Here is a 22,024-nt window from a genome sequence, read left to right on the forward strand (position 1 = left end):
TAATAATATTTGACTATATAAAAAGGAAAATATTGTTATTTTACTTAGTAAAAACACCGTATATCTCGGTGTATAAGTCCGTTTTTCAAACCTCCAAAATTTTGTGAGAGATCGACTCGTCATTCAGGTGTATATACCTGAAATAATTTCGAACATTCGTTGATCGTATAAAATCTATGTGTCATAAACTATAAATATATAGGAGTAACTCGGTATCACTTTATCTTCACAAACTACCCCTTTTAGAAACTATTTGTAATATATTATGTGCAATTACTTTTGCATTTTCTCTATTTTCTCTCATATTTTCTTTACATAATTCTTTTTTTTTAGAAACAATGCCTTAAGTTACAATAAAAAAATTTAAGAATAAAGCAAGTTTAAAATAATTAATTCAAAAGTACTTCAAAAAATGTAACGTAATGAAAACTTTTAAAACACACCATAAAGCTGCACATTTAAATATTTCTAAACATCGTTTGCGTCGAATTCATTAACGTTAGCAGTGTTGCCATATAAATCTCGTCTTCCCCATCTAAAGAATTCGAAATTCCACACATTATAAAATATCTGACAATAACATATCCACGTGTAACATATCCACATGATGCATTAATTTGAAGAACGTCCACGCTTCCATTTGAATCCACGTGTCTAGTATTCGACACGTGATGTCCATAGGGAATAATCGACTTTTAACTTCCGACATAGCGGAAATCTCCTGCCTCGTATTCAAAAATAGGAATCGATTTATACATCCAGATGTCGATAGGCATGGGATTTTATTAAATAAGTTAATAAAATCATATTGAGCCGTGATGGCTCAGGGGATAGTGTCCACCTTCCATTGAGGTGAAATGGGTTCGAATCCCAGCTACGGCTGGTCTATATGAATTCTGCATCCTCCTGCACCGACCACAATGCTGACGTAACATTGGTAGGCGGATCATGGGTTAGAGTCCGCTTGCCATCAGACTAACCGTGGGAGTTCTCCCAATGCTTGATCCAGGAGTTACCTTGTCTTCTGGCTCGGGTTCAAAATTACAAGGCTACGGAGTTGAACATTAGTAGTCGTAAACTCAAAAACTGGATCGACTGTTCAACGGCGGTTATAAATATGAATAAAATCACATACTTATGTTTAAAAATATTGTGCTTTTATTAAGTAAGATACGTGAATAAAGTTGGCAGGACACTGGACACGGGATTATAGAGGGGAAGAGCTTCAAAGCAAGGCCAAGATACATGACTTTTTTTAAGCATAAATATGCGTTATCATTTATGTATTTATTTCAAATGTATTTATTACCAATACTAAGTTCAAATTACGGAAATTTAATAAATTTTATTAATCTGCATTTATTCTATACAATATATAAAAATATTTTTGCTTGCGAGCCTAAGTCAAACTAAGATATTGACTGATTAAATTTATGGATAATCAGTGTATGAGATTTTCAACGCAAAACTTTTTATTTTTTATCTCTTTCAGAAAAAGAAATAGATTGAAAGCTTTTCTATGTTTCTTCAGTTACTTTAAAATGTATTTAGTTCTTATCAGAATAAATTTAGAAACTTATTATACAATAGTTTTCAAATAAATGGGAACATCTCACCTCGATACGGTGTCTTTTACGAACACTTAGTGCAATGATTAAATATTTCACAAAGAAAGAAAATATTTCCTTTAGAGTAAGACTTAAAAAAATTATTTTTTAAGAGTCTTGCAAAGTAATGCTGTTGGTCTGCACAGTCCTTAAAATAAAATTAAAAAAAACGAAACTCCTCAAAAACTAATGGGATTATCACGCACTGAGCTAAAATATTTATAGTTTGACATGTTAATTAATTAATTAATGCAGGCGATATTTAAGTAGTTACGAAATGCAATGCAGACGATATTTAAGTAGTTACGAAATCAGATTAAAAGCGTACTTTCTCTGAATAATCTTGGTTTCTTAAAGGTTTATTTCTCTGAAAGAATCTATCATATACCATACCTGCCTACTTTTAATCCCTTCCATTATTATTTTTCCCAGTGGTATTGAAAGGAAATTAAAACTTCAATTAGAAGCAAACAAATACGTTGTATTTGAGAAAACTTAAGTTGACAACCAGGATAGTAATGCATATTAATATATGTGCTTAATTTTTGTAAGAATAGTGGTGATCAATATCATTTAAAAATTAAGATTATAAAAGAAAAAAAAATTCAAAAGAAAAAATAATTTTTTTAAAAACCACGTTTTTGTAGTGGAGAATAATAATTAAAAAAAAATTGAAAAACGAAAAAAGTGGGGCGCATGAAATACATAACAGAGTAATGTTATATTAGTGTGTGTATATGTGCTCTTGAGAATATGTGTATGTATATCTATAATTGTTATTGCATCTGAATGTGGATGTGGAGTATGTTTCTGTATATGCATATGTATGTGGATGTATATGTAGCAGTGCATGTGTATGAGTAAGAAAATGTGTATATGTATGCTGTCATGTATTTCATTCGCCCCACGTTTTTCGTTTTTCAAATTTTTTTTAATTATTATTCTCCACTACAAAAACGTGGTTTTTAAAAAAATTATTTTTTATTTTGAATTTTTTTATTTTAAATTATATTTTTTTAAATTTTTATTTTATATTTTTTAAAAATTATTACTTTTTAATTGTTATTCTTCACTACAAAAAATGTGGTTTTTAAAAATATATATTTTTATTTAGATTATTTTTCTTAGTCAAGAGTAGTCAAGACTACTACAAGACCACTACTAAAATAATAGAGCTTTCATTTTAAATTAGGGATACCAAAATCTTTATTCGCGATCGCAACGCTCGAGTACGCCGTCTAGCGGGAGCCTGTAAATATCGGACATTAATTTATCACGTTTTCATTTAGTTCCATCAAAGTCATTGACTGAATCAGACGCCATTTTTTAGCAGCAAATAGGAAACAAAATTTCCCTAAGGAAAAGGCCGAAGAACTTGAAAAAAATCTCCAGAATATTAGTAAATCTTTCAGGAACAGAACACGCCAAACATTTGAAGAAAAATTCTTCAATAATTTTTAATTTCTATTATCAACAAACTTGCAACTGATGACTTCCGATTTCGGATACTGTTACAGATGTGTGTATTAAGGTAAAATGCATTTCTTCTGTCTTCAATTCATTACGAATTAAAGTGAAGTCAACATTGCTTTCGTCATTCCAGTGAATAAATATGAATTCAGAACATACAGAATTGTAATAGTTATAGAATAGTATATATTTCTGTATCCATATAATTCGGAAAACAACAATAAAAAATTATCCAAGTTACTTGAAATAGTGCCATTTCTGCTGATTCTTAATTAATTTAAATCGTTTTCTTGGTAAGTTTTTTTTAATTTTGAAAGAATAAGTTCAACTAGAATTCAGCTATTCTGTTTTTAGCTACATATTCAAATTCATATCAATTATAAAATTTTGCTGTGTAGTATGTTATCTAAAAGTAATGAAGGTATAAACTATGTATCTATTATTTGAGAATAAAGTTTTCAAACAAGGAACTTATCATTTTGGAATTCTCCGGGAATAAATCAGGTAAGTGCAATGATTTTTACAATAAAAAATTTGCTTGTAAATATTTTTTTTTTCATTTGATGATGGTTCTCTACACTACAGAATGGGTTTTTACGTCTGATTAAGAACTATAAGAATAATAAAAAAAGAAACAATATGAAAGTTTTTATTTCAATGTGAAGAATTCTTAAAATCGTTTTTTTATCCTAAGAATTCTTTATTTTCCGTTTTTTAGTTTATAATTTTTTGATAAAAATTGTTCTCAAAATACTTTTTTTGAAAAATTAAATGGTATAACATTATGTGTTTATGTATACTTCTTGTATATTCCAATGTTTGAAGTAATATGATTCAGAAAAGTATGGAATAAAAATTCGGTACTAACGTATTAACGCCACCGCCGCTACAGATTTGGCGGTTTTTAAGTGCCGCTAATCTACACTTAAAATTTTTGCGACACTTCATAAAATAAAACACTTTATTTAAAATCAAAATAGTTAATTGGATTTCGGTGGAAAATGAGCCGATATAGAGTTTAGCATAGATTCAAAACAATCATATCGCCATATGAACTCTGATGAATAAGATTCCAAATGAAATAACATTTCCAAAACGTACGTTTACCAAGATAAAGTTTTATGTTGTGGGAATTGGTACATTTTCGTTTTTTCGGTAAAATATTTCCCTCCTGAAAAAATAAAATTGCATCTTGTTTTGTTTTTGGCAAATCCCAAAGACGAATATTCGTAGCACTAAAAATGGCGACAAAAAAGAATTGTCTTTTTTTTTTTTTTTTTTTTTTGTTTCGTCAGCATTCTTTATTTTACGTTTCTTAGTTTCTAAATAATGATTTTTATTGAAACTTGAAATTTTTTGATAAAAATTGTTGTCAAAAAACGTTGTTTACAAAATTAAATTTCATAAAATTATGAGGCTTATGTATACTTTTTGTTCATTTTAATTTTTGAACTAATATGATTCTTAAAACTATAGAATGTAAAGTTTAAATGGGCCTTTCATGTTATATCATTAAATTTAGTAATACTATTTCTCGGGCATTATGTTTTAACTCTTATAAGAATATACATATTTTTTTCTGTTAATGTACAAATATTTTTCCGATGTGTTTTGGATGTTCCTTCTCTAATAAAAAGAGATACCATTTTGTTTTCGGTTATATAAGAAAGAAGATCAAGCATTTTTCTTTTTTAAATTTAATAAGCCACATTAAAGAAGGAACGTTGCAATGCTACACGCTACATTAACGACGTCTCCAGAGTAACTGAATGACGGTTTATATAGAAATCGCAGGTAAGCGTCTCATACAACAACGCCCCCTATAGTTCGTTGCGATCGCGAATAGAAAAACAATACCTTTACGACTTTCATTAGTTTTATACTGATGACAACCAAAACGATCTGGAAATGAATGAGGAAAAACTGGATCCTACCACGTGATTTTTCAGCCAATAAAAATACTCCGACAATAAAAATCTTTTCACCTGACATGTAATACTAATTTGAAATAATGGAATCGACAACAAAAGACAATCTCGAAAAAAAAAACTTTTTTTAAATTTTAATTTTATTTTACTGTGTATGTCTTTTTTTCTCTTCATTTTCATGCATTGTCACCCAATTCTGAACTATGTGCCAAATTTGAAGTTTGTAGCTAGTCGGGAAGTTAGTTTAAAATCGATTACAAAATTCCACCCGGACAGACATACACGAAGGCAAGTTTATATAAACGTGGTAAAATAGTATATAATTACTACCACATTAAATATAAAAATAAAATCTTCCGGAAAATCCGGAAGAGTTGGCAGGTATGATATACAGTGTCCTCCCTAAGCATTTGCCACCTCGCCAAATGCGATAAAATCGTAATTTCGGCGAAAAAAGATTTAAAAAAACTGAACAAATCGTATATTTTTTATTTGATTGCAGTAATTTCCATTAGATACATCGCATAACCAATTAAAATTATGTTAGGGGCCGTTCAAAAAGTACGTACATCCCGAAGGGGGGGGAGCGGGGATTTGCTATTATGTACGGTTTTGTACGATGGGGAGGGGGGGAGGTATTATACAAAGTACGTACTTTATAAACATACACCAAATTTAAATTTGACTTTATCCTACACCCTCCTTAAGTAAATATTTAATTTTTTTTAAAACATAATTATTTTAATTTTTATGAAAAAGGGGGGTAGACTAATAAAATGTACGTACTCTAAGGGGGGGGAGTAAGACCTTATGTACGATAATGTACGAAGGGGGGGAGGGGTTTAAAATTTCTCCATTTTTGTGTACGTACTTTTTGAACGGCCCCTTACGTTCAGTTACTAAAATTCTGCTTAATGTAAGCAAAAAGAGAAATTATGTAAGCATGAGACAAAATTACCGTAAAATACAGATTATCACGTGATATCGGGAGACTTTTTTTTTTCTTCCCCATAGTTTGTGTCAACAAAACAAATTGGTAGCAAGATGCATATCATCGTTCAACTATTTTTGCAGAAAATGTCATCTCGTGAGAATAACGTATACAATAACGTGACAATATCATAATGTTGCTTCAGGTTTATTCTTATATTACTGATGTAGACTAAGAAGTTATCGAAAATTCCTTTCCTCAAAGACGATAAAACATCTACATTTTTCATCCTCTCTCCTATTCATTGCTCATTTACCCAACTGCAAAATGACTCTTGATTTGAATTTGTATTTAATAAAATAATTAAATTTATAGTAAATTTGTATTTTAATTTTAAGTTTTCTATGGAAAAAATCAATCATAAAAATTTTTTAATATTTGCTTTTAGCTAATTTTGAAGGGTTTTGAAATTTGGCTAATACTTTTGTAATTTGGCTAATTTACTGGCAAATAATTTGAAGTCCTTAGCGCGGGCCCTGAATATGCAGGGTTATTCATAATTCCCTCCGGGGTTTCGAAGCGTTATAGTAAAAAAACGAAGACGAAAATGGTAAAAAAGAACATATGAAATTATTCCGAAAGTATTCAAGTTTTAATTTAAGCAGTTGCGGTAGATGGCAGTAACATGTACCACTGAAGCCAGTTGTAGTAAAGAAAAATGGCGGAACGAATTATGAATAACCCTGTATAATAATGCAAAATACCTTTAAAAATATTGTAGCATATGTCTGCCAAAAATAATGAAGCATATAGTTGTAATCTTGATGTAGACATGAATTTTAGGGTGTGGTTATTGTATAAAATTAACCACTAAGAGCATGCCAAATCACATCTTTAACCAGTACGAAAGTACAAAGAAATACGAAAAAGGTTTAACTTCTATCCCCTCCCTCTTTTAACTCAAAAGTATACAGGTAATTATTCATTCGAAAGCTTATTAGTCGTGACAGTCGTAAAATCGATCTCAAACAGACGTAAAACATAGCAATAAAAAAATTCAAGAAAAAATCATTATTTTTTGGCATTTAATTTCACAATCCACACTAATCCAACAGTTTCATCCTCTTAAGTTATGTCCTGCACTACAACCCTTATGACTAATGTATTAACTATCACTATTTAATTTTAATATTTTCCTTTTTAATTGGTACGTTCTAGAATATAATTATTTATAAGTTATTATTAATGATTATAAAAAGTTTCATCACGTAAGCTTTATAAATTCTTAAACCTTTTGTAGGTTATTCATAATTAGTCTATTTTAGAGCAATCTATCTATTTAAATAGTTAATAATCCTTCCTACACGTATCGAATATTATCTTGTCGGAACAATTACGTTTAGTTATTTAAATGTATTCATAGTTAAATTAGTCTGAATGATAAGAAAGTCTTTACACTAAGGAAGTAATATCTGCCTATCTATTTAGACTAATATTCAAATGCATTTCTTGTTGCCTGTAGTAATAGTAAGCTTGAACGAAAATAGATAACAAAACAATGACCTTCAAAGGGGTTTTCTCAATAAAATTTTTTTGTCGTACAGGTGGCGCAAAAAAAATATTTAGATTTTTTACACGACAATGCTTTTATACGACATTTCTTTCGTGCGTGACTTGAGTAATTTGTTGGTTAATTGGAAAATGTTATTTTCAATGTAATCTAAAAATAACTAGTATTTGGAGATTAGTTGCTAGTTTACCATTGAATAAAATTTTATAGACAAATACATGAGAGCATGACAAGGATAGTATAAAAATTTGACAGTAAATCAAATTTGTATACTTTGTCGTAACAGTGTTTAAAAAAATGCAAATTTTTTAAATTTAACTTTTTAAACAAATAACTTAATTAGATATAATTCTTTAAATTATATGCAATAGTTATAGATCACTAATTTCTTAAACATATAAAAATTTGAAATAAATAAAAAGGTTTTAATTGCCTAAAAATTAACATTTTATACCAAATCACTCTAAACTTTAATTTTTTTGACATGATTTTTTTTTTAATTTAAAAATGTCCTGAAATTAATCTAAATTTGGTCTGAAATTAATTCTTGCTTTATCTTATGTCATCCAGTAGTTTTTTTAACGGCGAGGCTCTAAATAACTTAATTTCTAAATTACTGTGCGTTTTCAAAAATTCAAAATTTTGACAATCAGTTTGAATAATTCAGCATAAATGGAAATCTAAAATTACGACTTTTTTAAATTTTGATTGTTCAGGAACAATTATACCGATTTCCAAGGCCGGATTAAGTGTACGCGGGACCCCAGGCCATTCAAATTTTTGGGGCCCTTAGATAAAAAAAATTTCTCGTGTATTTTGTATTTATTCATATATAAAAGTATTTATATATATTTTAATTTAATAAAGTATATTTAAAATTAAAATAAATAATAATCAATTAAATTCTACTTTATTTTATTAAATTAGAACTAAAAATAATCATAGCATTTTGAAAAATCATTGTTTTTCCTAATTTTTTAAAATTTATTTTCAAAAAATCGATTTTAAGGGGGCCCCTAATCATTGGGGGCCCCAGGGCATGGTTTAGTCTGGCCTAATAGGTAATCCGACTCTGCCGATTTCTTATAAATCTTGAATTTTCTCTTCCAAATTACATTTTTAAGAGCATGTCGAATTTTTATACCTTATTTTTAGTCATCTTTAAATTGGAAGTAATTCAAAAATATTTTGATAGTATTCCGTTTTAAGAAATCTTAAAAATCTTTCATTAATAGTACCTATTACCAGAAATGTTAAAGCATTTTTGGCGATAATAATAGTTTGGTAATTTTTTTCGCTCCTTGAAAACAAAATAGTACTCATATTTTTTTTGCGTCGAACGATATTTTGGATTAGCTGCATTTTTTTTAATGTTCTCCAAAATGGAATAGTACCTACCCATATTTTTTGCGTCAAAATATCTTTTAAAAGCTGCAATTTTTTACGCTTCTCCAAAATGGAATGACCATATTTTTTTGCGTCCAATTCTCTTTTTAGTGAGCTGCAGTTTTTTACGCTTCTTCTAAATGGAATAATACCCATATCCTTTTTCCGTCAAACTATGCTTTGAATGATTTATTATGGATGACTGGGTTAACTATAAGTGTTTGATTATACTACACGGAAATATGATTCGGTTCCGGTGCGTTGTCTATCGTTCTCAAGCTTGATATTACAGCCTTTATTGTCGAAATAAAATCTTTATCAATAAAAAAAAATGATGACTATTCGGTATTTACCGTAAAAATATTCCGGACAAATTGTGCGGTAACAATTAACTAATTTAAATCAAACCATTATTAATTACATTAACGCCATCATGCTCTCTTAACTTAAATCTACATTTATAAACATATTAAATATTACTGTTATTATAAATCAATATGTTTGCATTCCTCCTCTTGCTTTAATAAATGTGGTTGTTCTTTATATTCTTCTTAACTTAAAGTATTTTCTGGAATTCAAATATAAATTATGTACGAACCATAATAAACTAAACTCTACTTCTGTAGAAGGCAAAGATGTTTTATTTGAATTATAATTATCTAATTACTGAACTGATTATTATTGATTATCTAATTACTAAAACTGACATTTTACGTAACTGTACCCGCTCCCAATTAAAAATCAATATTTAGAATTATTTTATTTCAACAATTCTAAAATATGATAAAACTTTCTTAATCTGTGGTGAACATGTGAAAGCTGTTTTTAATGAGGAATTTTTGCCATTCAAATTTCAATTAAATCTTTTACTAACCATAGTTCGTTGGCGAAGTTTCTGAAAATTTTTGTAACAACAAAGCAGCGAAAAATAAAATAGAAAAATGTGCGAGTACTTATTATCTATACGCATTTTTAATGTTAACTCTAATCATCATCGTTGCGTATTCTTTTTTATGAAAAAGATGTTTAACTTTCTATATTAAAATAACATTTGGGGTTTCCAGGTCTACTGACCCCTGAACTCTCCCTTGGAACGTTTTTTCTAAATATTCTGATGAGACTGCCAACCCAATTTCAAAATGAGTTGTTTCCTTAAAAATTAACAACCCCTAAGTGAAAAACCAATAGATCCAATCACGATAACAATTTAAGAAATCAAGATTAGACCATTTCAGCAATTACTGCCCATTTCCTCAAAACAATGTCCCTATCTCCACGGTGAGTGTCCTCGCGTGATTGTCCTTTTCGTCAATTCGGCATTTAATGATATGTAGAAAGAGATGCACTTGTTGACTGGCACCATGACACGCTTATTCATTCGCCGATGGTGGACATGGTCTCGTGAATATATCCACTTAACAGACCATTGGTCTTTCTCTAATTTCCATAAAAGACTTTCTCGCCGATACAAATACACCTTCTAAAGATCACAACAGGGGTCTTTGCCCTTCGTAAAGAGGATGGGGCAAACTAGGGTAGCTTGAAATGAGTTGGGATTAGACAGTCGTGAAATATTTTTTTCTTTTCTTTTTTCCGAGTGATTTTTATTATTTGTCTCGATTTATTGCTTGGATACATCATCCTGAACTTCCCTTAACTGTCCCTAACATCCGTGTTTTGCCTAATTTATATCTTTTTGGGATTTTGTAATGCTTCATGTACGATTTTGCTGCGCAAAGTAAAATTATTTTTTTTTCTTCTTGTAGCTCTTTAAATGAGTTACTTTTCCTTCTTTCCATTTCAGGTCTGAAGTTAATTTTCTCCCTTCCTTTTTTTTATTTTATTCCTTTTTAATATTTTTGTTTGCTCTAGAATTGAAAGAATTAATTGTATGTTTGGTTAATCGATGATAACCTCGTCGTTAATTATACGTAATCAGGAGTCTGTTTAGAAGAAATTTGGGTCCGTTAACGGACCCTTCACAAAATATCTGTTCATAAAAACGGACCCTTCACAAATTTGTTTATCTTCTTATTGATTTGTAAATCGAATAAACCCTTCCCGGGAAAAAGAAAGTTCGTTTCGAACCGTTTTCCTAGTTTCCCTAAATTTAAATTCCAAATGTAGTATTCTAAGAAAATATTTCTACTTTTACAAACATCGTGTGCACATTCTAATTGATATTAAATTAAAAAAAATTGTAAATAAATAACTGATCAATGTATTCATAAAATTAATAGAATATTATGTAAATAAAAATTAATTACTGGCAACTTTTTAAACAGAATATTATTAATGTAAGAATTGTTTAAATTTACCAAACACATTAAAAGTGATACATGACTAAGTTGTGTTATTTAAAATATGTCAATGGGAATTATTAAAAATATGAGCGATTTTGTTTCCATTATTCGTCCGAAATGAATATTCTGCGTTGAGTAGTATAGGCTAAATAATTGCATATTGCATCTCTAATTTAGTAGCAGCAATTGTTGAGTATTATCTTGTATCCATTTACAATTTAAAACTTCTTGAAAAGGTTCTTAGCAATTTTTGTTATAAAAGGACCCTATTTGCACAAATTCACTGGTTGAAAGAATGTGACTTAACGTTTATTTTATATTCACAAATTATGAGTACTAGTTTTTTCACAATTTTACAAAAACAGGACCTTTCACAAAATGTCTAGACAGATCCCTGGTAATTATCGTTTATATTACCTCAAATTATCGTTTTTTGTGCTTAATACACCGTTAAAAATGTTAAAACGTATTGCGATATAATAACATACTATTTTGCTGTCACCTCAGCCCTTTATATGGCACTGATAAGTAGATTTCAGGCCAAATTAATTAATTTTTGAAAACCGATGTAGAGCTATTTTACCACACATGATTTGATAACTACATAATGTAGAGGAAAAAAAATACCAAGAGGGCTTTGCTTATATAAATGTGTGTTACAGTAAAGGTTTGTGTGAGGACAAGAAGAAAGGATGACATTGAGGAGCTATTTTCTTTTGCTTGTTAGCGTTCGTTCATTTAATCACTTCTGATTGAGTTTATTTGTATTTCTTAAGACAGAATTTACAAATTCGATTAAGCGCAGAAATTCAAGTTTTTGGTCGATTGTTTGCAGATTGCATTCTTTGCAGGTAAAATTTTTTAAAAAGACTCACACATCTTCTCACCAAAAAATGGCCTAAAAAATCTGATTTTAGGTTATAACCTAGCTAAAAAAATTATAAATCCATCTTAACCGCAAAAATATTGCAAGACAAGATTACTGATGAAAAAAAGTGGCCCTAAAGGTTTAATATGGTGCCTAGTTGTACTACATCATTCCAATATTTAAACTTGAATGAGCAATAACTTAAACAAAAGCATAGTTCAGTTTAACATCCTATTAAGCTTGCAGACACCTTATTTTGATTCGAGATACCAATTCTATGGCTCAACGGAGAACAACCGGAGTTGTAAGAGAAACAGCAAAAAAGAGGAAAACAACTATCAAAAAATTAACTGATGAATTAAAAATAACGACAATGACTCTTATCTCCACTTCTCTCGCCCGTATCAATGATTTAAATGAATTAAACGTAAAAAAAATCACTTGTAAATATTAAAACAAACTAGCATTAACAAACGATGCCAACGCTATCTCCGTTCTTGATCTGAATCCTCCGTTATTCGAAAGAGAACGTTAATCGAGATCGTTGCCAATCCTTACTTTTTAATCATTTCATAACGACGTTCGTTATCTCCTCGTTTTTTTACGTTTCTATTCAGGATTATGTAGATCTCAACTAGGTTAATCATTACAGATGCGCTTTATTTATTCAAAGAACAGATTTAAAGATAAGAGTGCAAAAGATGTGTCAGGTGTTTTTTATTTCGGTTAATTCTGATTAAATACTCCTGCGTTTATTACATACCATATTATATCGTTTGCGAATTGTTTGTATAAAAAAATTGCTAAATATTTGATGTTTGCAATAATTAAATATAGGCGGTCCTAAAAGCTAATGATTAAAAGAAAGTTATGAAATTTCGGTTCGTATTTAGTTCCAAATTACATGACTTATACAAATTGCATTTTCCAAAATTCCCTTTTTTCTTTCTTTTTAACTAATGCTCCAACGTTGCTCTTTTGTTAAATATCTTTTGCACTTTGGCGTTCATTTAAGCAAATCGTTCTTCCTTTCTTTTTTTTTTTCTTTTCTTTTTATGTTTAGAAATATAGTGGCATAAGCAAAAGGTAAGATTCTTTTTTAATTTCATAAAGTTTTGACTTGCTTTTCTGTTAATTTTCCAAAACCTCTCCTGAAATTGTCTGTACTAAATCTAAATTTTGTTTACTAATGAAAAAAAATTTAGTGGAAAAATAGAATGCAAAAATTAAGGAAATCCGCATTTACCGCCCTATTTTCACTATTTAATTTTGCATATACTTGATCAGTGAAAATATCATTTGTGCAAACGCAACAAAAACCTAATTAATTAACCATCAGAGTTATCATGCATGCTAAGACTAACTAAAATTCTTGTTACAAAAAATTTTCACTTGCTTCATAAAGAAACAAATTGTTCTTAAAACGGACGGTCGGTAACAAATGAATGTAACATCTAAAGACCATGTCCTCTTTACTAATACAGTTAAGGTTGGTTAGCTATTCAATGGTTTGCAGAGCAATATGTTAATTAGTTTTTATATTTTCTACCCTTAACTTCTTAAAACCTGTTATAGCTCTGTGCCTTTAACTTGAGTGGTTCGTAACAAAACATATGAGGTACCTCGCATTGTTTCTGTTTATTACTTAGTTTATTTACATGTGATTTTTTTTAATAAATTAAGCTAAAGGTAGTTTAATAATCCTTTTAACTGAAATGAAATTTCCTTAAAAAGTCGGATACTTTCTTTTAAAATGTTTTTTTAAAGATTAAATCTAAGTTATGCTCAACAGTTTCATTTACGCTTTTTAACATTTAACTTTACATTTTACTAAAGATCCTCTTTTTAAACTGAGATCTCATTAAATTGGGGTTCATCATAAGCGAGTGCTACTGTGTATAGTTTTTTTAATACAATATTAAAGAACACTAGCCTTTAACAGCTCAGCAAAAGTAAATAAAAAACAGATGAAAACAAAATCTATGAGAGCGGTTTAGCTGTTTTCACTAATTTATTCTAACTACAAAAATTTAACCTATACTTGCTTAGCATTATTTCTTACTAGAAAACTATTTCAAAATTGGTAATCTTCTACAAATGCAAATATTTAATTCGCAGAATGCACGACAATGACTTTTTTCAATAATGATTGCATTTCACTTGTCGATAATAATTTTACAATGTAAACAATTCAAAACTTACGCAAGAATAGCATAATTGGATAAATGTCTTACTAAAATGTTTGTTTTGAATACCAGGTTATCTTTTGAAAACCGTTTTGAAATTTAGAAAAAATTACAATTACGATAGAAAACTCAAACTCAAACAATGTGAATTGTCATTTTACGATTTTAAGTTTTTCTCAATAAGTCATGGATTCTATTTTGCAGAGGGTATATTACAAACACACTCTTTGAATTCATCTATTGTTCAGTATCGACTTACCATGAGAACCGAATCTAGACTCATAGAAAGTTAAAAAGACAATAGAACAATGATGAACTTATAATCATGTTTTAATAATGGCAATGTTTTGGTTGTTTTAAAAACGAGATTAGAGTTTAGAAGGCACAACTTAGAATTGATAATATATATTTATATTAAATGAAAGGGTAAAAAATCGAACGATTTCATTTAATACCCATAAATAAAGCTAATAAGTACTTTATTATTGACTTTATTACGAGGAATAACTGTTCTTAATTCTATAGCAAGAAAAAAGAACAGTTAAATACTAAAGTTTCCACCCTAATACTAGAACATGTGCATCTGAAAAAGCGATATTTAAAAAAAGAAGAAAAAACAAGGAAATGATAGCATCTTTCCCGATATCGTGAAATGCTTAACTTCTAGTTATATGACGAATTTATCGATTTCTTTTGTTTTAAAAATAATTAAATGTTTGAATTTCTTTTTAATCGTTAGGTTATTTGCTTTGTTTTATTTCTATAAAACGTTTGAATGTTCATTTCTTTATTATTATCGAACAGTAATAAAGATTAAGTATTTTTCTTAGCAGGATTATGACTGACGAACTTAAATTACTACTTGAATTAAAGATAAATTATCTTTATTCTTGATTTAAAATGTATTTCTATGAACGTAATAAATATTTATCTGCCTTATTTGCACCATTAATACTTTAAACGAATAGAAGAATAAATACGAATTAGTGTGTTAGTACTTATAATTATTGCATAAATGTTTTTCTGTAAATTATACAGGGGAACAATTTTTTTTTCTATCGCATGAGATTTTCGAATGGTTCTTAGATATTTTCTCATTGCTGCACGATTTTAAATCTGAAATCGGTTTATCTCTTCAAGCTACAGTTTTTGTGTAATTTAATATTATATTCCTAATCAGGAATTTTTGGAAATTCATTAGAGCGAATACTAAGTATCCCCACTTCTCTGCAACGTAAGGTGTGATACATTTCCGTTTTTGTTGCGATAAGTTATATATATGTTAAGTTAATGTTAATATTTAACTTAACATACTAAGTATACTATTCTGAAAAAATCGGTAGCTTTCGAAACAACACTAATTTCAGATTTAAAATCTCCACATCCGAATTTGGTAAGATCAGGTGACAAAGAAATTGTTCCCCACTTTTATGGATTTTTCCTTCATTCTATTTATAGTGAAATTTATCATATAACAAGATTAAATGAAAGAAAACATGAGTAAAAAAAATAACATAGACACTAAAATGTAGAGTGCATACTCTACTATTCACAGCATCAACAAAACGTTTCCTATAAAAGTTAATAGGGATCTCTAACGGGACTTACACAAAAAGAAACTTAGTATGTTACGTCTCAGTAGAACGTCTTTCATTGATAGTTCATTAAAGTTAATTTTTGCATAAGATTTGCTGATAGTTAATTTTTGCATAAGAAATATGTTAAAATTAACTTTAAAATTTAGCACATTTTATTGTCTTTTTCTGTACAATCATTTGTAACCCAAAAAGTGACTAAGTGTGTCTCATTTCAACCAAAGAACGTTGCCATAAAAAATAGTTTATTTAGAAAACGATTTTATAGACTGCGGTTTTAATCGGTTTCAAATTTTCAATTTGGATATTTTGCTATTGAAGGTAATAAACTATTGTAACCAAATAAATTAACATCATCTCAAGCAAAACACTCTTAATTTTTTTTATTTTTAAATTAAGTTAACGCGTATAAGTTTGTTTTTGTATTATTTTTCGTATGTGTTATTGCTTTTATGTTCTTAAATACTTTAAGCTTTATGAAGTATGCTCAGTTTATAAGTAATATTTAAATAAAATGTAATATCTGTACTCTCCTACTATGTTAAAGTGTTATAATAATATCCTGACTTCGCTCAACTGGGAAAAGTCGGGAATCTCTTTGACTATTGTTTGCATTTATCAAAGGTTAATGTGCAATAATAACTAATAAACTTTTTTTCGTCAACTTTAGTTTTCGACAGTTCGATTTCCTTATCTTAAGTACGTATTGTTGTCGGGATGCAACCGATTCCGGTTTTATAACATTACTCTACATTCGATTCATCTAATAAAAGTTGTACAGATTTATATTCATTTGCTTTCGATTTTTAAATTTTGTAAATGTAACAGTATTCCTTGTAACTTTCATGCTATTTAACTGGCATTCTATCGAACTTTTTACCATGGAATAACTTGCCGAAGCAAAGTACCCCCCCCCCCCCACTGGTAAACGGATCACGAGTTAAAGCTCTCTTGTCACTGGCTAACAATTAGGTTTTCTTCTACATATAGTGCAAATGAGAGTTATTTTCAATCAAAAAGTCATTCGCAAAAGTTAGTTTGTTCCTAATGTTAGCAGGAATTTCCTTGTCTTCTGGACTTGGCTCAAAATTACGAGACTAAGATGTTTAGCATTAAAAATCAATACGCATCAACGCGGGCAAAATAAAATAACTTAAAACTTCTGAATTTTAGGGTTTTTAATACTGTTATCCATGTAATGTTATTTTTTCTGCTTATCCATTTGTCGTCCTTCAAATTAGCTTTACTCTAAATCGATATTAACATTTATTTATTATCCATTCTTAGTATTCTCTACTATTATTACGTTTTTAATTCTGATTACTCCAAATTAAGAGCTTAAAACTATATTACTTTATCATAAAGTAATCTTATAATATTACTTTATTACGCAACATTTTGTAATAACCATATTTAAATCGACTTCTAAACTTATTAACTGCCTCACAATTATTAAACAGTAAATACAGTATTCGCTATCGCTCACCAACCCCAATGATTGCTTGCAAGAATTATTTCTCAGCATAAAACAGTTTTTTTCTACGAAAGTAGAAATTATTAACTTAGATGTATTATAAAGAATTCTGTGAGCTTACGCTTGCACCCCCACTTTCTACGGCCAATCATTTCATTAAATTAAATGTTTATTTTGAATCTAATTCGATTGGTAAAAAGCATAGATTTTCTCGTATGATTCAATTTCCCTTATGATTCTAAGACCTAGTGGACTAGATTCTAGTGGACATCAATAATTCTGCTTAGTAATCATCTTTTTATGAAAAAAAAGTAACAGTTAAAATTATAGGTTATGTAAAAATAACAGTTTAAGTAAATTAAAGCTAAAGGTTAGAACAAATTTGAATTCGCAACCGTAATTTAATATGTTCGTTTAGCGCACAGGCTGATATATTAAAGACAATTTGTGCACGCATTACATCGTGCATGAAAGCTAATCGTTAAGTTTTTGAATCACTTAACTAGACATTTTAACAGTAATTGAAATAGCATATTAATGCAATTTACACCAAAAAAATAATAATTGTAAAACGGTTAATAAGTTTAAACACAAATTTAAGTAAGTTTATCTTAATATGTAGCGTAATAAAATATTACCTTAAAGTAACAACTCTTTTAGTTTAAAACTTTTAATTTAGAAGACAATCAAAGCGTAATAATAGCAGAATAAAGTCAGAGAAATGAATATTGCCTTTAAATTCGGGATGCAAAAGTATTTTGCATGCTATAGAAATGTCTAAAGACGTCACTTCATTTACCTGTCACACCAAAAATCCATCAATGATCAAGCAGTTAAAGAGTCCAACCAATTGGAATGCGTTTTTATTTGGATTTGAATACGAATAGTCCAATAGGAATAGTACAAACAACTAGTTGCCATTTACAACCACAAAATTACGACAATTGATTTATTCCACTGATTGATATACACTGGTTATCATAAATTAAGGAAAAATCACAAAAATAGCGATAACTCTTTCAAAAGTAAGCCAAACCGTGCAAAATTTGCATATGTTGTCCACTAAGAGTAGCTGAGTAAAATTGCAATATGCAAATTAGTGGCGCTGCACTCGGCTTACGTCATCTGCCTGGAGCATAAAAGTCCAAGTTTGAGAGAAAGCACACAAATTTTACTGTGATTGCGACATTGAAAATCTGAGATAGCCAATTCGTAATAATGACCTCTAGGCATCATTTGCCTGAAGAACTACGATGGAGAGCCATCGGGAGACTAGAGGCAGGGCAGAGTCAATCAGAAGTGGCCAGATGGCTAAATGTGAGTCCATCTGTGGTTCATAGACTTTGGAGGCAATTTCAAACCACAGATTCGGCATCTAGGAGGTTCAGTCAAGGACGGCCAACTGTTACGACCAGTGCCGATGACCGATATTTGACATTAAGTGCACGCAGGAATAGAACCGCTACTCCGACACATCTTAGATCCTCTCTTGCTGCAGCCACCGGAAGGTTGGTGTCAACGTCAACTGTGCGCAGAAGGCTCCACGAAGGTGGTCTGTATGCGAGACGACCAGCCATTTGCGTGCCGCTCACATCACGCCATAGGAGAGACCGTTTGCAGTGGGCCCGACAACATGTCCACTGGACGTCAGATCAATGGAGGCCTGTTCTCTTTACGGATGAGTCCAGGTTTAGTCTAGAAAGTGACAGTAGACGTTATTTGATATGGAGAGAACCTGGGACCCGTTATCATCCATCAAACATCCGTGAAAGAGATGCATACGGAAGAGGCAGTGTCTGTGTTTGGGGAGGCATATCCTTAGGAGGGCGCACATACCTCCATGTCTTTCCAAGGGGAACCGTGAATGCTCAGGTTTATCGAGACAACATCCTTGATGCTTATGTGCGCCCATATGCCGGGGCAATTGGTGATTGCTTCCTGTTACAGGACGATAATGCAAGACCACACAGAGCTCGCATTGTTGATGATTATCTTCAACAGGAAACAATTACTCGCATGGAGTGGCCAGCTCGATCCCCGGACTTGAATCCTATCGAGCACGTTTGGGATGCTCTAGGGAGGCGTGTATCTGCCATCAATCCGCCCCCTCAGACCCTTGCCACGCTTGCAACTGCTTTACAAGAGCAATGGCTCTCACTTCCTATTGAACTGATAGACCGCATAATTGAAAGCATCACACATCGCTGTTTGTGCTGTATTGCTTCTAGAGGCAATCATATTCCATATTAAAGGTACTTTTTCTATTGCAAACCGATACTTCCAATTTGTTTATTTTATACATGTGCTAATTTCTATACTACTATTAATGTCTGATAATTTCTTTTTATGTTGTTTAATACCTTACTATGTGTTGTATATTGTGGGTAAGTTTCATAAAATTCCATGTGTAATTTCTTGAGTTATCGCGATTTTTGTGAATTTTCCTTAATTTATGATAACCAGTGTAGTACAACCTCTGACTTTTACATCCATTCTTAGGAATTTTTTATGTTGATGACAACCAAAAAAATATGGAAATTAATTCTACCCTGTGATTTTCCGGTAAATAAAAATATACCAACAACAATGGAAAATTGAGAATTCATCATTAAATCTATAAATATAGTTAAAAACTTTTTTTCAAACTATGCCCAATCAACATTTGCAATTAAAATGATAAATATATTAAGAAAAACATAATTAGAAACAAACTTTTCTCACTATTACTAAATAATTTCTTTTGTAAAAAAAACGCGTTACATGTTTTTAAGAAATCGTAAGTTAAATAGAAATTTCAAAAACAAAATTTTAGATGAAGTTGCAATGGTTACCAAGAAAAATCTTTAGGTTTAAATTTGCAACACCAAATTTGCGTCTAATACTATAAAACGTTTTGGGATATTTTAATTGAATACATTTTAATTTTGATGTAACTATCTGTTAATAAGATACAAACAATATATTACATTTATCGCTAAAGTTGGTGAACGACGCCAGTATAAGGCAGAGCCTCTTAATAATAATGTTTTAAAAAGAATTTCAAGTGGTGGTGAAAATATTTACATGCAATTATAAATTAATATTTAAGATTAAGGCTATTATAAATTAATATTTAAGTTCATTTTATTTTAGGGTTGCGCTTGAGGGTTAACTAAGACCTTCACGACAGCGACTAGAACATTTTTTGACGAAATTTTTGTTTACAATATTTTTACCTGAAAATGATCAAAAAAACCTTCCAGTGGTTGTAAGATTTCAAACTTAAAGCCTTGAATAAAGCTAAGAAATAAAATAGCTACGTAAATCAATGCATTCTTTTTTATCTGAGTTGTGTAATTTTAACATCTTTATTTATAGAAAGGGAACTAAAAATATTATTTTTCCAAAATCGCGATATTGCTTTTACATTTGCGCAATCATTTATATCATGTGAGTATGCTAATTTGGAGACGGATTGTTTAGAAAAACTACTGCTCTTGGCACAGTTTCGTAAGATTGGCTGGATCTGTTCCCGTTATGGCGGTTAAACAAACACCTATGATTTTTGGCTTAGACACAAAGCGTGAGACACCTGCTGCTTACTTTGTTCTTTCTTATTTCCCACACACCTACGCCAGAAATTTGAACAGTGAAAGCATTTAGAAATAATACAAATGTATAAAGTTGATTGGAAGATGCCGCTACTAGTATCAAAGACTGATTTAATAACTTATGAAAATTTCATGTTAGTTACTAAACCATTTAATATGTTTCAAAATAACTTCCACGTAGCGCATTTGTGTTGTCTGCAGAAAAAGTTTTGTTTAGTTTATGACTCTTTCGGATTACTCTTAAAGTGAACCATTCTTAATCCTCTGACGCAGATGGTACACAGGTGTACCTTTTTACATACATATATTTTTTCTGGCGCTCTAATTACATGCAAAAATATATTTTGGTAGTTTCTTAATTATAAAAAACAGTCTAATAGTTGCCATAAAATCTGTTAGATTATCGGAGTTATTTTTGTACTAAAATATTAATTCCACAAAAAAATTTCGAAAAAAGAAACATTTTTTTTTATTTATAATTAAAAATATATCAATGATTGATTTTGTAAATTAAAGAAATGTCAATAATGAATGACTATTTCTCTTAGATCTAAATACCTGCAAATTAAATCAAATTTAAAAAATTGTTTGAAAGTGTAAGGAAGATTATACCGCAGAAAAAGACCTGTGTTTCATGCTGCATTCCATAACCATAAATTATTAAAATGCTAAATGCAATATTTTTCACTTATTTTGGCCTAAATAAATACAAAATGATGAAAAAAGTATAAATATGTTTAACAAAAATTCTGCGTTGAAAATTGAATCCTTAAACCTAGTTAATTAAGCAATTTTCTTATATTCGAGAACCAACATTCTGTAAGAGATTTTTCAGGAGAGTATGGCGTTTGATTCATCTCTTCTTATTTATTTAAAAGGGACACTAGAGAGAGAAAAAAAAAGGAGTGTCCAGTAATAAATTTGCTTTTAGTGGCGAACACAAAATTTTCCGGAAACATTTTTACTGGCGAAGTTTCTCTCGAACTTGCTTCCTAATTCTGTGTCATGTTAAGTGTAAGTTTCGTTTAGTTTAATTTTATCCAATCAAAGATCACGCCAAGCTACACCGAAATGGTATAAATTATTGATTACTTGATTCAACTCTTAAAATATAAA

General features: G+C 29.9%; 1 protein-coding gene across 3 annotated transcripts in view; it reads left to right on the plus strand.

The window, feature by feature from the left end:
- The window catches only part of LOC107447458 (uncharacterized), a 99,440-nt gene that overhangs the window by 49,483 nt on the left and 27,933 nt on the right, over window positions 1–22,024 (plus strand). The window lies entirely within an intron of this gene.

This window comes from Parasteatoda tepidariorum, chromosome 1 (genome assembly GCF_982258835.1).
Source record: "Parasteatoda tepidariorum strain Cologne lab strain chromosome 1, Ptep-v5.0, whole genome shotgun sequence".
Classification (NCBI taxonomy): domain Eukaryota; kingdom Metazoa; phylum Arthropoda; class Arachnida; order Araneae; family Theridiidae; genus Parasteatoda; species Parasteatoda tepidariorum.